A 6,792-nucleotide genomic window follows, 5' to 3' on the forward strand; every position below is an offset into this window, starting at 1 on the left:
TTTGTTTCACAAGGCTTTGTCTGTATATTTCAAACTTGAAAGCATGACACAATGCATGTTAGCTCCTAGAAACAAACAGTCCAGCTGCAACAGCAGAAATAAATAATCTTTTGACAACTTATATGTTAAGATGTGGAGATTTTCTTTGCTTTTTTTTCACATTTTTAGTAATTTTGTTTTTAGAGCATGAATCAGTGTGTTTTAAATGAAGGAAACTGAATTGGTAACACTTTATTTGACGGGGTGGGCGTAAGACTGACATGACACTGTCATAAACATGACATAACATCTGTCATGAACATGAAGAAGTCTATGAATGCTTATGACAGTTGTCATGAAGTGTCATTCAGTAAATAATGACACTTTTAATGCAAAGTTGCTCTAAAAGTTGCATTAAAAGTCCATTAAAAGTGCCAACTTTGCATGATTTTCTAAATTATGATAATTTAATGCAAAGTTTGCATTTTTAATGGACCTTTAATGCAACTTTTAGAGCAACTTTGCATTAAAAGTGTCATTATTTACCGAATGACACTTCATGACAACTGTCATAAACATTCATAAAGACTTCTTTATGTTCATAACAGTGTCATGTCAGTCTTATGCACACCCCTTCAAATGAAGTGTTACCACTGAATTTGATAGGAGGGTCAAGGTCAATTGCAAAGACATAAGGAAACTGTAATCATATGATGGTAATAAAAGCACCAGGAAACAAAGAGCAAATCCCAGAATTGAGGGAGAGCAACAAGGAGATGAGTGCAAACAATGTAATGGGAAGAACTTGCAAGAAAGGGTTGAATAAAAAAATGGTTTCCACTCTCCCATAAAGGCCTGATGTGATATGCAGAAGTGCACAACTAATTATCCTGATGACAGATTCTCCCACCTGAGCTATGCACTTGTACAGCTCCTTCAGAGTTTCCTCCTTCTTTTATTTTTGCTCTTTTTGTCAAGTCTGACATTGGTCCATCCGCCTCTTATTTCAGATGATGAAATCAAAAGCGCTGCATGAGATCTCCAATTGCTTTATAGCAATATTCATAACCCTGCTTTAAACTTTCCTGCGACTTAATCCTTGGACCTCTCTGGTGTGCTGTTTGGTCGTTGTGATCCTGTTTGTTCACTGATGCTATCTCACGTTCTTCTCTTACAGAACAGCTATGCTGACATTAAATTGCACACAGGTAGATTCTGATTACCATTTACTGAAAGCAAGTTGTTGTGTAGGATTTGATTACAGAGATTTCAGAGTAAACATGGTCATTTTCCTTCTATTTCACAATTAAGGCCTAACTTCCTCATGTTGTGTTGCAACAGAGAATCTTCAATCAGTGTTTGCAGTCATCTTTGGAGACTTCGTTTATCTTGTCATTTAAATCCACTTTATCTGCGGCTCAGCTGTTTTTAGAAAAAAAAATATTGTGTGGGTGACGGTTAAAATTGAAGACCTGACTCTGTTTATGGTGACGAGTGTTTTTTGTTGTGGTTATTGTTGTAGGCAAAACAAACTTAACAAGAGTTGAGGAGTTGAGCCAGGTTTGACGTTTACCTTGTTTGCCTCATGATCTCTGATTTGAACCAAAGTGACGCTCCTGAGGACCCTGCCAAGCAAGATCTGCTGGGGAAAGAGAAAAAAAGACACAGAGTGAGAGGAAAATGAGCCGGAAGAAAAAAAAAAGGACGTTTTGATGAAAAGAAGACAAAAACAAGGGATGACTGTCTGGATGTGTGCTGTCAAGGATGAATTATCGTATCAAATCTGTGCACATAAAAATACAAGTGAAGGGAAGAAATGACTTGGGCAGGAACAATGCAGGCTGAAAGAAATCCGCAGAAAAGTTTCAGAGAAATTAATCTTGTGGATTCAAAGAGACAGCAGCGTGCTCTGCAGCAGGGAGATAAGAGACATGGAGAGAGAAGGTAGACAAGAGGGAGGTGGACATGAGCCAGCATGTCGCTCGGGGCAGAAACCATGGCATTGGAGAGGAGAGGAAGAATTTTAATGACCCAGAAACCAGCCCAGCAGGTTTGGAGGGGTGGAATGTCGCAAGCACCTCCCTGGTCCTCCTCTTCCTCCTCCTCCTCCTCCTTCACCCTCACAGGCTCACACTGGGAGACGGATGCCCCCCCACCCCCTTCCACCACTTCTCAAACCCTCTCTGCTTATCCCTCGTATCATTTACAGGGAACATAAAGTGCCTCGCACACCTATTACCTTTATTCTGATCCGCTGTATTTAAACTGCTACTTTTTATAGTTCTGCTTCCTCGTATGCGGCTTTCATGTGACATCAAACCCCCAAATGCCCGTCTTCTCGTCAATAAGATGAGACAGTAGATAATTCCTTATGGTTTCTGTTTACGAGGCCCCATGTGTTTCCCTTTCCTTTCCCTTTGCGTAAGATACCTCGCTTCACAGCAACCCTTCCCCTCCTGTGGCGTGACTCTGCTGTTTTCCTTACCCCGTCAGGTCCTGCATCACGCCTTCCTCATTCTAATCACTAAATGACAGACTGTCCTGCTGTAATTTTCCTGGCAGAGCTGACTGCAGCAGCGTTGTGCACGTGTCCGGTGAGTGTGTTTGTTTACGTGGGGTTAGGAACAGGGTGAGTGGGGAGAGGTGCTGTTTTGGTTTCATTCTCTGACTCTGCTTTGGTATGAGATGAAGCCGCAGCAGGTTGCACAAGCTTTCTGAATACTTGGGTTTAGATAATTTATTTACCTTTAAGCTATCCTGTAAGTTATACCGCAATGATAATCGATGCCTTGTAAAAATGCAAAAATAATACTGCTGGTGGTATTTTTGAGCCTATAGAGAATATTCTAAGAAACGAGAAAAATATCCGGTGAGCAGCAGTTGTATGGATGAAAACGCCTGGCTACGTTAGAGGTTGGTAGCGAATGAACAGACTGGTTCAAGATGTTACAAAGGTAACAGTAGATCACATAATTGCCTGCTGCACCCAACACTCACTAAATGTCAAACTCATGTCAGGCATTGAAGCAAATAGACTTCAGCAGCAGAAAACCACAACAGGTTTTTTGCTGCTGAAAACCTTTCTGTTCTTGTCTGTCCGGACAAGAACAGAAAGGAAAACTTTGCCGAGTCAGATTAATTTTGATTTTCAGGTGCAACACACAGTTGACGAGGTCTGACTTTGGAGCAATGGATCCACCCTGCCTTGTATGAGCGTTTCAGGTTGGAAGTGGCGGGATAGGCTCTTTTCTTGGCTCATTTTGAACTCTGACCTTTTGAACACACTTGAGTATTGTCGCTTATTAACTGACACCTCATCAACTCAGTTCAACTAAGGATTAAGGAAGCTCTAAAAGTTAAAGTCCAACTTCGCATTAGCAAAATGTTCCTAATAAAATATCTGGTGAGTATATTTCACCATGCTACATCTCCTCGTAAATGTGTAAATAGTTTCATTTTCTTGGCACAGTTTTCATCACCTGCTTCCTAATATCTGAAACGGTACGTTATGCAGGTCTCAGTTGAAGCTAGGATGCTAATTATTTTTTTTTGGAGCATCAATTTCTGTCAATAACCTAAACATAGTTTATGAGAGGTCCCAAATGGTTTTAAGCTGAATTAATCAGAACTTAGCTTGGAGCGTATTAGATGGAGCCCAGCGACAACCTGGACTTGCTTTGTGTGGGTGAATTTTCACCAGTGCAGACAGAGAGTCTGCATAACATGGGATGAGATCATGTAATGTTATTGTGGTAACAGTTAAGTAACACTTTTTATGTAAAGCATTGCTTAAAGTACATATGAACTGCATTGCTCACGATACAGAAACTGGGTATGCGGATTCTGTTCTTGTGGATACCTACATATTTTCCTTTTAAACACTATGAAATAGTAATTGTATGAAATAGAGAAATACATATCTTCCTTTTGTTTTAAATGAAAGGTGTTATAGTGATTAACAATGGCCTAGAAATACTTATGTTATCTCATAACTCGGAACAGCATTTTCAGCACAAAGGGGGCAAATCCACTCATTTATCCACTCCATTCATATCGTTACTGCGCAGCCTCTTGAGGAAATGCACCACATTTTGAAACCTCAAAGGCTTTTTTTTAAACAATAAACAGGTAAAAAATTAAACCACACAAGGGGAGTGTTGTTGAGGTGAAATAAAAGTGGAAATTACCAAATATTTCTTCTTTTTACTTGTCTCAAAACAAGTTTTCCATTGCAGTTTTTTCTTGACTACTGACAGACTGACTGAAGATGGGCTTCACCATCTTCACCGTCAGTCTTAGGGAAACATATTCTGAATTTCCCCACAGAGGGACAAAGATTTCTTCTATTCTAGTTTTCAAAACAACCACCATGAAACAGTTCAGACAGTGTTTATGGCCCTCAGAAGAATAAACCCAGCTGTTCATTAGATTGGATCAGTCTTGTTTTGTCATTTCTTGGTCCTGTGATCAGCTACCACAGAAACTAATGGGCAAGTAATCATAATTTTTTACAAGGGATACATACTCAAGTCTTCTCTGTAATGAACCACCAATGAAACTTACCAAATAAATCTCAGCGCCTAGATGGCAGACTAAGCATTCTTCTGAAGTCTTGAAAAGTCTGCAAATCTATGAAAATTGCTCGTATAATTTCACTGGTCTGTGTAATCCCAGAAAAAGGTTTAGGATGCCTGTCATTATTATTTTTGTTCCATCGCCTAAAAGGTACAATTCTGAATTTAAAAAATGAATTAAAAGTCCTTTACTTTACATATATACAGCATAATTTGATTTATGACAGCAGAAGTGAGTTTTTCTCAAGCATGGTCCGTTTTTAGGGTTTTTGAATGAAGGACTGAAAACTCACAGATTAATACAGACAAGTTCAAAAATCCAAAAACAGGGTCAGTTTAGAAAATGTTCAAAATTTTCCTTTAGGATTTAAACTGGACATGCAGATATGAAAAACTGAAGCATCATCTTTTCTCATGTTTCACAAAGGTATCACACTACAACCACAAAATGTATTTTAAAAACATAAATTTAGTAATGGATCCAGATTTGTCAGGCTACTAACTTTGAAGTACAGCTGATTTAAGCTAATAAAGTTCCCGGAAAACTGTTGAATTTGAACCCAGCTTTGTTGTTACACAGTCAAAGATTACTCAACCTTTGCTATTCTTTGTATAATTAAATACTCCAGAAAGATGCAGGATGTGTAAGAACTGTAAGAATTTCCCTGATCAAAAACATCTCAAGTAAGAGCTTATATCCTGGGAGAGATAAACCAGCCAAGGAGAAACTATTTGAATACTATTTTACTGTGTATTTTATGATATTTTTTTACATTAATGATGCTTAAAGCTGTTCCAAACAGAATAGCCCATAGAACGAGGCGACAGTGATTCTACTGTTCAAACTTCAGTCCAGTTTGATTACTGATCAAACTGGAGCTTGACAGTTTTATGTCAGTTTTCTCTTATCTTTCTTGTCACTAAGCTACATAAAATGGTCCTAAAATGAGCTAAATACCCCATTTTTCATCAAACTAAACAGCAGCTAAGTTAAAGGTACTGAGGGCTGCAAACATAGCTGTTTCCCTGCTTGTGCAGTCAGTCACTACAAGACTGACTGCACAAGCATCTTGTTGATGATTATGCTCATCAACAAGAGATTGTTTAAAAATGTCAGCCTCTTTCTGTCGGTTTAAGCAGCCATTTTGTGAGCATAATGGCTGCACACTAAACACACTAAATCTGCCATCTTAGTAATCCAAAATGTAAAACTAAGTTAATCACTTCAGTGACTGATCAATTATCCAGTTCATTTCAAATTCATCAAATTAAAGAAACGTTTTTTTGTTTTGTTTTTTTGTTGTTGTTTTTTTATAAAATTTTGTTTTAACCTCTGCTTTGCATTGTGAACTGGCTGGCTGAAAGTCGGAACACAAATCCCTGTTTTTTTCTCTACATCACAATTCATGCTAATCTGTTACATCGTTCCACCACTTTTTGGTTCTATTGTTATTTTAATATCTTACTCTTTTACTTTGAGTAGCTTAATTTTCATAATTCTTTCATCTTCTTCTGAGCGATTAGCTCAGTGAGGGTTGATTAGTGTTTTAAGCGACAGCAGCTCTGATAGGAACACACTGTTGTTGCTAAACAGCGTCAAAGCAATGAAGGGATTTACCGAACAGTAACTAAAACACAACATTTTGGTTCCTGACACGGTCAACTTGAACACAACAGAGCAAATGCCAGCGTCATAAAGTTGTGACGTTTTAATACAAATCAATTTAAGTCAAATGAGTGAGGTTGTTACTGACTTCCTGTGAATAAATAAAAACAACTTACTTCGCTCCTTCTGACTGAGAGACTGCAGTTTAGATTTAAAGCATGAAACATTACACACAGAGAGCAGGTGGGAATTACTGCCTTACCCAAGGACACTTCAGCAGGGAGTGTGTTTATCCTGAGAAGGTCATGAACTGCCCGACTGAGGACAGTATGTTGTTCATTAGACCACCCTACCACACGCACTCTGTCATGAAAAGATTACCGACAGTTTTTTCCCCCTTCTGTTGTTGTTGCCCTGGTGGTCCTCCTGTCCTCTCTGCTCTTCTGCCACCCTGTCCTCTTACTGGGAAATGAGCTGATTGATTCAGTTTCAAACCCTCCTTCAAAAACAAAGGCAACTGCTGTGCACAGGCTTCCTGAGCAGAATCTACAGGGAATAAAGTTCAGGTGCTCTGTGAGTCAGCTTTCCAACAAATACACAAACAAACAGTGGGCGAAACATGCTCAGAGTGCT

The 6,792-nt window shown here is 38.9% G+C and overlaps 1 protein-coding gene across 1 annotated transcript in view; it reads left to right on the plus strand.

The window, feature by feature from the left end:
• The first annotated feature begins 789 nt into the window (after positions 1-789).
• ssr3 (signal sequence receptor, gamma) overlaps positions 790-6,792 on the plus strand; it is a 19,844-nt gene continuing 13,841 nt past the window's right edge. The window contains exon 1 of the mRNA XM_016662346.1: positions 790-796. The gene's annotated coding sequence lies outside the window, so the exon portion shown is untranslated. The remainder of the gene's footprint in view (positions 797-6,792) is intronic.

Source organism: Poecilia formosa, unplaced genomic scaffold, assembly GCF_000485575.1.
Source record: "Poecilia formosa unplaced genomic scaffold, Poecilia_formosa-5.1.2 Scaffold369, whole genome shotgun sequence".
NCBI lineage: Eukaryota > Metazoa > Chordata > Actinopteri > Cyprinodontiformes > Poeciliidae > Poecilia > Poecilia formosa.